The sequence below is a fragment of the Tursiops truncatus genome, chromosome 3 (genome assembly GCF_011762595.2).
Source record: "Tursiops truncatus isolate mTurTru1 chromosome 3, mTurTru1.mat.Y, whole genome shotgun sequence".
In the NCBI taxonomy this organism is placed as follows: Eukaryota; Metazoa; Chordata; class Mammalia; order Artiodactyla; family Delphinidae; genus Tursiops; species Tursiops truncatus.
This window is the reverse complement of record NC_047036.1, coordinates 44,279,223-44,291,047: the sequence shown is the minus strand read 5'-3', so window position 1 is coordinate 44,291,047 and position 11,825 is coordinate 44,279,223. Positions and strand designations below refer to the sequence as shown.

Genomic DNA, 11,825 nt, shown 5'->3' with positions numbered 1-11,825 from the left:
GCCTTCAAAGTTTCCTCCAAGGAAAAACATTTTGCCAAAGTTCAAACACAGAGCACATCTTCCAGACTTCTGTTGTATCAATACTTAAAATTATCTCTCAATTTCTTCCCTGGAGAATGTGAAGGAGTAACTTCAACTACACTGTAAGAACTACAGAAATAGAACTGCATACCACTTCAGTTGGTAACATTCATGAACACACACACATACACACACACACACACACGTGTCCCAGTTACTGATGTATCCATACTTGAAGAGCACTTCCTGGCCTCTCTCTCCGCAGGCCTAAAATGGCGTTTGTGCGGCAAGCAAACCATCAATGTGATTAATACCTAGGCCGCAAGTTCCAGCCCCCTTTCCTGCAGCCACAGATTGTTTATATCAGAAAGACAAGATAATCTTTATGTTTTCTATCCTTTTGATCCGTTCTGAAAGGAGGTACGGCAGAGAACACAGACGCACCACCTCAGAACCTGTGACTGCATGCGCACGCTGCGTCCACTCCTGAAGTCAGAGTGCTGGAAGAGGGAGGAGGTGCGACGCAAGGCAGGGAGTAGCCCTGTCTAAACCGTTGGGAACAGGCTCTTCAACACTTTGTGCTCAGTCACAATAGAAGCTTCCATGCATTTCGCTTCCCTGCCTAAATGGAAGACAATCCCAATTTGCACAAACTGGGCATAAACGGTTGCCATTACAGTCTTCCTACAAAGTGTCCCTCAGGACATGTAGACTCACTCCTGAAGGTGGGACCCTCATACTTTGCAGGCATCCAGCACCTCAAGACAAAAGCCTTTTCAAGTGCCCTAAAATACTACTCCCCAGCCCCACAGCAGCGGCACGGCAGGCACGTACTTTGGAAGAATTCAGGTCTTGTCTTCCACATCAGAGATGCGCATATGATCTATTAGGATTCTTTCCTGAGAGCTGATTTTGAGAAGGGAGAATGGGGACAACACAAAGGTGGACAAAGGCAGCCTGGTGCTTAAAGGTGAACTTCTTCACCTTTCCAGTTTTTCTTTCGGATTAATCTGAAAATTTTTCATACACTTAACACAGCTTTTCTGAAGGAAAGAGAGTTTTGATGACTGAAGAAAGAGGTAAAAAGAAAAGGCTGGGAAGGGGGTGGTATTTTCAAAGTACTGAAAGCATGAGGAAGGGGGCAGGGTGAAGGAGACAAAAGAGATGAGAGAAGAGGCATCTGACAGTCGGCGCAGGAAGGGGTGGGCGTGTGGGGGACATCTGGGAAGCAAGAGAGAGAATTGAAAGGAAGCCTAGGACTCTACCTTTCTACTGCACGGCATCCCCTGGAACTGGCACTGAACCATAACAGACAGTTGATTCTCAAAGGCTGAAATTGTACCAGGGTTACATGGACGCCTAGCAGTGATGCTGGAGGGCAAAACTTAACAAAGGAAATACAGGATGGGGGTATTTCAGGCCAATAATATAGTTGAAGGCTTGTCCGAGGGGTTCATGTGCTCTCTATACCAGGTGGGAGCCACCCCTAACAGATGACATGAAGTCAGAGTGAAAGAGCCTCCAAATGGTGTTTCCCAGATTTTTGACACATTTCAGTGCTTCTCCTAGACCCAAGCAAGCGGAGTCCTGCCTTGGACACCCACTGTGGCTATAACCAGTTTCCACGGGATAAGGAGTCTTCGTGGCCAAGGGGCACTCAAATCCCGCTTCTAGACCAATCTCTGCGCGCTGAGGATCCTGGAACTTCTTGCCCAAACATCCCCAAGCCTGCTTGCTGGGCCTGCGAGGGTCTCCTCCCAGGTCTGTTTTACCGAGAATGGGCTGCATAGTTGGCAAATGCCACATAAGCCCCAGGGGCAGCTAACTGAAGGGGAGAGCGGAAAGAACTCAGATGTGGGCATGCCAGGCCCCTCCTGGTGCTCGTTGGAGTTGATGCCGGGAAGGGAAAAGGATGGGTGATGTCTGGGAACCAGACTTTGAAGATTTTGAAAAGTCGAAATTTAAACCTGGCCTTGCAGTTCATTATTAAGATATGTTTGTCAAGATAGAAAGATAGAACATATTTTATTTAACATTTTGTAGCTTGACTTATAACTTTCACTATTTAGACGTAAGATATATGGGCTTCTATTTGTACTCTCGTCCTGGGCCCTGCAAGTCTGAGGGTAGGCCCACTGGATTTCACGTAAATCTCTTCACTCAAGCAGGAGGCAAACACTAGAACCAAGGGCAGGACACAATGTGGGGAAGGTGGGCAGGTGGGTGGGGGAGGGCATCTGTCCAGGCTGTCACCAACAATCTTTGTGCCCTGCAGCCAGAAATAATGTCCCCTCTGGTATTCAGAGTACTCTTCTGTTTTTTATTTTATTTATTTGTTTTTTTTGCCTGCGGGATCTTCGTTTCCTGACCAGAGATCAAACCCGTTCCCCCTACAATGGAAGCGCAGAGTCCTAACCACTGGGCAGCCAGGGAAGTCCCTCAGAGTCGTCTTAAGGTTATGGGGCTAGAAGTTCCATTACGTTTCAACACTCAGCAACCAAGGAAATCTAGGGTCTGAGTCACCTACAGGGAGATATAGCAGGCAAGGGTTTTTCTAATCTTAAGCTACCACGAGAATTAATGCAGAAAGAGTTCCAATATCCTGTTTCTGCATTGTTCATTTTCCATTGAGAGAACTATTTTTAACAGAACCCTGAATAATAAGAAGAAAAGTCTCCACAGACCTATAGCTATGGAAATTCTTACACTCCAGGACCCACATGGTCACATTTTTCTGTGATTAGTACAAGGTTTTTCAGATAAGTGTTTGCTTGTATTGTAGAAACAGTTCCAAAATCAATAAGGAACATTATACCTTATCGCTCCCCAGAGGGAAAAACAATAAAGAATTTTGCAAACCATGTCTGGGAGGCTAAGCAGTGCATACATTCAAGTCTAATACGGAACAACCACAGCCCGGAGACAGCACATCAAACCTCACTGTGGGAGCCAGTTCTTCCAACCAGGGAATCAGCCCAGAGAAACCACAACACAGGAAGAGAAGACTAACAGATGATTTCGTTTTCCTTACCACCTGCATTCAACCCAAATAGGGGAGGGCATCAGGAAGCGAAGACCCCGTTAAAATTTATGGGAGTCTATGGCTTCCTTGAGAGAGCAAACTGGTTTCTGTTTGAGTTATATTATAACTCTTTCATTTTTAAAATTGGATGAAGAAGTGCATAGAACAATATATGGTAGGGAAGTGGCAGCTCAAAGCATAGAGATAAATCATATCAAATGAAAATAAAAGAGAACTAGTCAGGGGCAACAACATGTAGGATGGTACAGCCGTTTGTAGAAACCAAAGAAAGACAGATTATTCATTGCAATAGAGGCAGTCTGAACCATGACAATGGCATTGGGAACAGAAGAGTGGGATGTGGGTTTGAGAGGTGTTAGGAAGAAAGAGTTTTGATGTCGCATTTGGAGGAAGAAAAAGGAATAGCCCAAAATAATACAAAACATCGGCTTCTGGTGAATTGAGGAATGACACCACCAACAGAAATGAAGACGCCTGGGAGCGATCAGGAAGAGTCAGTGTTTAGATGCAAGTTAAAGGTGGTGGCTGGAGGCGTAGGTAAAGCTGTGCCACAGGCATCGGGAGATTAGAGGCGGAAGCCAAGGAAAGAACACGTAGCTTGAGCCTTGGATTTGGGAGTCATTCAAAATTGGGGTCAGAGATGAAATCACAGAAGCAACTGTATGTAAGAGGGAAATGTGAATAAAGCTTAGAGGACTATGGGTTAAACACACTGTTGTAGAATGTAAGAAGAAAATGATGCTGGAGGGGGAAGGGAGGGAGGGAGGAAGGAAGGAAGGGAGGGAGGGAGGAAGGGAGGAAGGAAAGAAGGAAAGAAGGAAGGAAGGGAGGGAGGGAAGGAGGGAGGGAAGGAGGGAGGGAGGGAAGGAGGGAGGGAGAGAGAGAGAAAGAAAGAAAGAAAGAAAGAAAGAAAGAAAGAAAGAAAGAAAGAAAGAAAGAAAGAAAGAAAGAAAGAAAGAAAGAAAGAAAGAAAGAAAAGGAAGGAAGGAAGGAAGGAAGGAAGGAAGGAAGGAAGGAAGGAAGGAAGGAAGAAAGAAAGAAAAGGAAGGAAGAAAAGAAAGGGAAGGAAAGGGAGAAGAGGAGAGGAGAGAAAATGGTATCTGGAGAGCTAGAAAGAGAACCAGAGCAGGAGATTTAAGAGAGAGAGAGAGTTTCAAGAAGAGGAATGAAGCCAAGTTTAAGTGAAGGAGAAAGCAACCTGAGAAAACATATAAAGATCTTCATATTGGAGGTGACCTTTGGAGAAAATAAGTTAGAGGAAAGATCAAAGCTAATGCCAGGGGAAAAAAAAAAAAAAAGCTAATGCCAGGTCGACAGGTTGAAGATAAGAGCAGAGGAATTAGAATTTGCAGGTGTGTACTACTTGTTTGAGAAGTTAGGCACAGAAGGGAGGACAGCCAGGAGGTCGGCAGCAGGGTCATGTGAGCATGATCCTAAGGAGGGGGACAACCAGCCAAGTACCTAGAACACCTAAGATGGCAGGTGACTGGGGCTCATTCTTGTTCCAGGAATGCCAGAAATGAACAGGTTACCCCACAGCCTCTGGGAACGCGCCAAATAACCCCCATGGTTGTCCAATCCTGCTTCCCTGCTATCGGAGCTGATTAGACTTGAGTGTCTGGAATGTGCCTGGATTTTCTCAGAGAAATGAGCAACAGAAACACAAGACATTGTGATAAGCAACACATGCATATGAAACAAAAGTTGGCCCAAGCAATTCCAAAGGTAAAGGTTGATCTTTATGGGAAATGACTCAAATATCCTCCTGGATCTATTGAAATGGGGCTTTCACAGACTTGAGTACAATAGGCTATCAGCATGAACTTGAGGCACAGGAAACCTAAACCTAAACGACCACAGCACGGCCATTCCATTTAGGTGACCCAAGACAGGTTCCTCAACCTCTGAGCTTCCATTTTCTTATCTGAGAAAAAGAATAGTATCTCCCTGACCTATTTAACAGGGTGTTGGGAAATGAAAATACTTTATAAACTACAGAGGTCTCTACAAATGTTTATTTTGTAATTCTTTTATTGTATCATTGAGACCAATAAAACTGTGTTCTTAACGGTCTCAGAAATGTGAAGCATTAGTTTTAAGTTTTGTGTATTATGATAAAGTTGCATCAAAGTTGCACTGAAGGCTACTGTCTGAAACATCCAAAACTGAAGGTGAAATAGATTAAGGAAAGTAAAGAAATTAGGTCAGAAAGACTTTTTTCCCATAAATAATGCTTTGGTTTATAAACCTACCTCTTTCTCTGAGTTAGAATGCTCTGGACAAATAACGGTGCCTTCAAAACTCAAACTCTGAGGACGTGACCATGCTTAGTATAAGGCCCCATTTGCTTCACTGGGCAGAGAAGGAACTACAAGTCAACTGTATTTGACCTTCTTCTTTATGATATCCCTTAGCTAGCTCTCAGATGCATTTATTGAGTGTCTACTACACCTTGTTTTCATCCTCAAAATAACCTGGCAGAATTCAGAAATATAGGTAATTTACTCCAAAACATCTAGGTATTAGTTGGCAGAATCTGGATTTGTGTCCAAATATGCCTGATTCGAGGTTTATTTTAAGCACTGTGTTACTGTGGCTATTTCTATATGACAAGAAAATCAGAGGACAGTTTACTCTCCCCACCTCCAGCTCCTTCCGCGTAAAACAAGAAAACTGTACTTCAAGTGATTCCCTGGGTCCATGGGTCATGGAATCAGCCCCTCTGTGAGCTGCACTGTGATTTCAGTGACCAGTATGGCAAAGGCCCATACACTATGGGCACAAAGAACTGTGGAGACCTCCTCCCTCCAGCAAAGTGTGGTTCCCAACAGTAACACAGGCCAAAGAAGAGGCCATTGCCTCTAACCTGGTCATTTTTCTCCCCAGAGAGTCTGTCTACTTCTGTCCTCAAGAAGAGCCAGTGTTTCCATTGAGCCCACTAACAGAATGACCTTGCAGCTGTGTTTGCTGAGTCAGCTTCTATTTACTACCTAACATTCCAACTTTGTCCATATGCCCAGGAGCCTTGGCAATAGGAGGTGTTTACAAGTCTCATAAATAATTATATGCAATATTAACTGCAGTCCATTCCTATTACATCAGGTCCCATTAAAATAAAGAGAAAAAAATGCTGATTCTTTTCCCAGAGCACTGCATCATGTGCTATAAAGTATTACCTTATTAGGCAAAATAGGCAAATGGATTTGGGCTTTTTTTAAGACCCTCTCCCCTAATTCAAATAAAGCCTTTCTGTTGTAAAAACTCTTTGAAGGTTTTGTTACTACTTGTTGTTATGAGTGCCTCTCCTGTTACAGATTTGAGCTGAGGCTAATGATGCTGAAATACCAAAGGAAACTCCTTATGAGTGGAATACGTCATCTTTCCATGTGCAATTGAAAACTCACATTTGAATATTTGCCTTTGAGAGTTTCTGCCTGATTTCACAAGATGAAACTCCACATTTTCCCCTAGATCAGCCTCTGTCTCCAAAGTAATTTCTATTTGATTCAAAATGTGTTTACTGTGCTCCTCCTTTTGTCCATTTTCATAATGAGAGAAATTTATTTTTTTAATTAAAAAACAAATTATTGCCTAATAATGTCTTGTATGGTGTTTTCTGGTTGACAGAGCATTTTGACAAACATTACATTATTTAATTTTGTGTTATCCTTGCAAAAACTCAATGAGGTAAATATTATTATAGTGATTTTCCAGATAAGAAAACTGAGGCTCAGAAAATTGCAGTTCTGTGCCCAAGATCACAAACCACTGTAAAGAGTCCAATCCGGTTATTGACAGAAACTACCAGTTGTCCCCTAATATAGTCTCCCTCTTTCCTCATTGAGTAACAGAACCCCCAAATTCCAGCTAGGCATGTGGCCACCCAGGAAAAAAAGACTACATTTCCCAGACTTCCTTGCAGCTAGGCAGGACCAAACCATTGATTTCTGTCCAATGGTATTTAAGGGAAAAAGGCATATGCAACTTCCAGGAAGGGACCTGTGAGAGGTATCACACAGTCTTTTATACTTTGCTTCGTCCTACTCACTGGATTGTGGACATGATGGCAGGAACAGGAGCAGTTATCTTGGACGATGAGATAACCCTGGCTGTGGAGGTCCTGCATGGCAGAGCCACAGACAGAAGAAGCCTGGGTGCCTACAGACTTTGTGGCATAAAGCAGCCATGCTACCCTGGCCAGCCTACATCCTGACATTAATATGAGAAAGAAATATGAGAGTGAGATAAAAGAGCAAATTCCTGCCTTGTTTAAGCTATTGCTGTTTTGATTTTACTACTACTTTAACTGAACCTAACTTTAACTGAGAACTAAGTCCTAACTGATAAGTAGTTTGCTTCTCTACAATATGATGGACATAGGTGATTAGAGACAGAAACGATCTGATGAGAGCAGGTAGCTTCCTTACAAATGGTCAGCTGAGGTGGAAAAGCCAGGTGACTTCCGTGGGTCTTAACACAATCATTTGACCAGCTAAGTTGCATTGAAACTCATTTTGCTATCTTAGTCCTCTTGGGTAGAGAAGCAACTATATTAACATCCTCCCTCTAAACTAAATTATCCAACCTCTTAAGTACCAACCTTCACAGTGGAAAGGGAGGTCACAGAGTTGAAAGTTACATCCTCTGATGTGATGTTTTGAAAGCTCTGCTACCTCTCAAATACCAGAAGCCTAGTTCTGATACCAAATCATGCATTAAAGACCTCATCTGAGACCCAAGACACAGACAGCATGGTCCTTCCACACTTTGGGGCAGTCCTGTGAGGGGCTCCCATTGTCTTCTATCCTGAGTCTGGGCTGGGGGTTTGCCAGCCAAATCCCAGCAGGCACTGATGGAAACCACATAAGCAAGAACACATCACAGGCCCGAACTGGAGAATGTACCCCAAAAAGCCAAATTCTAAAGCACAGCCCAACTGGGACCAGGCTGTGGCAGCCTCTGTACCAAGGAGCTGGGAGAAATTTGGCAAAGAGCTGAGAACTCCATATGGGAAGCATGGGAGGGAGCAGGCACTCCCAGCACAAACCCTCTAAATCGTGGGATGCAGCAGCCATACAACCACCCACAAAACCAGAGCTTCTCAAGGTGCCTGCCTGGCCAGAGCCATAGCCCTTATCACTATGCAGGGTCCCTCATGGTCTGATGGAGAGCCGAGGGCTTGGAGAGGATGAGGGACTTGCCTGCATTCACACAGGTTGTTAGGTGCTAATGCTTTTAAGGAATGGCCTAAGCTCACTCCTCAGGCTCTGCATCCCACACAACTCAAATGAGAAAAAGGTGAGTGGGGTACACATTCCTTTACATGGAACAAACGATTCCCTTCACGTAACACGTCTCTCTCTTCATCCAGTCCCTCTTGTCTAGTTTAGTCATCACCTCTCTCGGGAAGTAATTTTGATTCCTCAGGGTGTGCTAACTGCTTTCAAAATACTTTGTGCCTGCCACTATCCTAAATTTTATCATGTTATATTAAGATAATATGATTGCTCAAGTATTTTCCCCATTAAAATTTAAATTATATGAGAGCAGACTCACTTATTCGTCTCTGACGCTAACAACCTGGTATGTTTAAGTGTTTTATTTATATCACCTAATTTAATCCTCACAACCACTTTATTGTACCAGTTCTGTAACTGAGGAGACTGAAGCATAGAGAAGTTATAGAAATTGACAAAATTACACAGGTAAACTATATAAGGGGCAAAGATGGGATTAAAACCCAGGAACTGTTAAACTCCCAACAGCACTTAATCACTCTGCTCATACTGTTTCATCGACATCAGATTAAGAGTTTCATCCTCATTTATCAATGGATAGAAAAGAGAGTTGCTTGTTGTGTCACTTCCAGACCCAGAATGCAAGGCTGCTGGTAGAGATGCTGTATACGCCCCTTCCATCCCCATGGATGTTTGCACTCAAGTGACATCCAGATGCTATTACCTGTATCTCTCACCTCAGGGATCTTTTCACCAGAAATCTTCCCTGCCCACATGCAGCAGACCAGAGGGCCAGGGAATTAATACCTTCAACCAATGACTATAGGCAGTTGTTATATAAACCCCACAACTCTAGTTGCCTCCTTAGCGCAGTAGGCAGCGCGTCAGTCTCATAATCTGAAGGTCCTGAGTTCGAACCTCAGAGGGGGCAACGTTAAGCTTTTCTTCCGTTTGCGTATAAACCCCACAACTCCCTGGCCCCCAGATGGGCTCATTCTGAGGTGTGTATTTCCACCATTTCCCAGATTTCCCCACAGGATGAAGCTCCAGTTGTCCACTGTGGTAGCTGGCATGGTAGCACACCCTATATTATTGCCTTCCCTTCTCTGTAGTCGTCTTTTTTTATAAATTAATATATTTATCCATTTTTGGCCGCGTTGGGTCTTCGTAGCTACACACAGGCTTTTTCTAGTTGCAGCGAGTGGGGGCCGCTGCAGTGCGCAGGCTTCTCGTTGCGGGGGCCTGTCCTGTTGCAGAGCATGGGCTCTAGGCGTGCAGGCTTCAGTAGCTGTGGCACGTGGGCTCAGTAGTTGTGGCTCATGGGCTCTAGAGCACAGACTCAGTAGTTGTGGTGCACAGGCTTAGCTGCTTCATGGCATGCGGGATATTCCTGGACCAGGTCTTGAACCCATGTCCCCTGTATTGGCAGGCGGGCTCCCAACAACTGCACCGCAGGGAAGTCCCTTCCCTTCTCTGTATCATCCCCTAATTCCCTACTGGTATTCTCTGTACTTCCCAAATACACATTTGCACTTTAACCTCCAAGCCTACCTCTGGGAGAGTCCAGCTTCTGTGGGGCACAGCCCCGAAGACCCAATTCCCACTGCCTTCTGTGTAAACAGCACCCACGGGGATCATGCAGTGTGTACACCAAGCGACCGTGTGAGGTGACCAATCAAAGGGAGGATTCTCTAAGCTGACCCACCTATCTTTTCTTTTTTAACATCTTTATTGGAGTATAATTGCTTTACAATGGTATGTTAGTTTCTGCTGTATAACAAAATGAATCAGCTATACATATACATATATTCCCATATCTCCTCCCTCTTGCGTCTCCCGCCCACCCTACCTATCCCACCCCTCTAGGTGGTCAGAGAGCACCGAGCTGATCTCCCTGTGCTATGTGGCTGCTTCCCACTAGCTATCTACCTTACATTTGGTAGTGTATATATGTCCATGCAACTCTCTCACTTCGTCCCAGCTTACCCTTCCCCCTCCCCCTGTTCTCAAGTCCATTCTCTATGTCGGCTGAACCTAATAACTTTTTTTTTTTTTTTAGATCCCATATATATGTGTTAGCATATGGTATTTGTTTTTCTCTTTCTGACTTACTTCACTCTGTATGACAGATTCTAGGTCCATCCACCTCACTACAAATAACTCAATTTCGTTTCTTTTTATGGCCGAGTAATATTCCATTGTATATGTGTGCCTGCCACATCTTCTTTATCCATTCATCTGTCAATGGACACTTAAGTTGCTCCCATGTCCTGACTATTGTAAATAGAGCTGCAAGGAACATTGTGGTACATGACTCTTTTTGAACTATGGTTTTCTCAAGGTATATGCCCAGGAGTGGGATTGCTGGGTCATATGGTAGTTCTATTTTTAGTTTTCTAAGGAACCTCCATACTGTTCTCCATAATGGCTGTATCAATTTACATTCCCACCAACAGTGCAAGAGAGTTCCCTTTTCTCCACATCCTCTCCAGCATTTATTGTTTGTAGATTTTTTGATGATGGCCATTCTGACTGGTGTGAGGTGATACCTCATTGCAGTTTTGATTTGCATTTCTCTAATGATTAGTGATGTTTAGCATTCCTTCATGTGTTTGTTGGCTGTCTGTATATCTTCTTTGGAGAAATGTCGATTTAGGTCTTCTGCCCAATATTGGATTGGGTTGTTCGTTTTTCTGATATTGAGCTGCTTGAGCTGCTTGTAAATTTCAGAAATTAATCCTTTGTCAGCTGCTTCACTGGCAAATATTTTCTCCCATTCTGAGGGTTCTCCTTTGGTCTTGTTTATGGTTTCCTTTGCTGTGCAAAAGTTTTTAAGTTTCATTAGGCCCCATTTGTTTGTTTTTGTTTTTATTTCCATGTCTCTAGGAGGTGGGTCAGAAAGGATCTTGCTGTGATTTATGTCATAGAGTGTTCTGCCTATGTTTTCCTCTAAGAGTTCTATAGTGTCTGGCCTTACATTTAGGTCTTTAATCCATTTATAGTTTATTTTTGTGTATGGTGTTAAGAAGTGCTCTAATTTCATTCTTTTACATGTAGCTGTCCAGTTTTCCCAGCACCACTTATTGAAGAGGGAGTCTTTTCTCCCTTGTATACTCCTGCCTCCTTTATCAAAAATAAGGTGACCATATGTGCAAGGGGTTATCTCTGGGCTTTCTATCCTGTTCCATTGATCTATATTTCCGTTTTTGTGCCATTACCATACTGTCTTGATTACTGTAGCTTTGTAGTATAGTCTGAAGTCAGGGAGCCTGATTCCTCCAGCTCCGTTTTTTTTTCTCAAGATTGATTTGGCTATTCAGGGTCTTTTTTGTTTCCATACAAATTGTGAAATTTTTGTTCTAGTTCTGTGAAAAATGCCATTGGTAGCTTGATAGGGATTGCCTTGAATCTGTAGATTGCTTTGGGTAGTATAGTCATTTTCACAAAGTTGATTCTTTCAATCCAAGAACATGGTATATCTCTCCATCTGTTTGTATCATCTTTCATTTCTTTCATCAGTGTCT

General features: G+C 43.5%; 1 non-coding gene across 1 annotated transcript; it reads left to right on the top strand.

Annotated features, from left to right (window-relative positions):
* The first annotated feature begins 9,159 nt into the window (after positions 1–9,159).
* On the top strand, positions 9,160–9,232 carry TRNAM-CAU (transfer RNA methionine (anticodon CAU)). Its single transcript has one exon. It is a non-coding gene; the product is annotated as a tRNA-Met (tRNA).
* Positions 9,233–11,825: the final 2,593 nt, after the last annotated feature.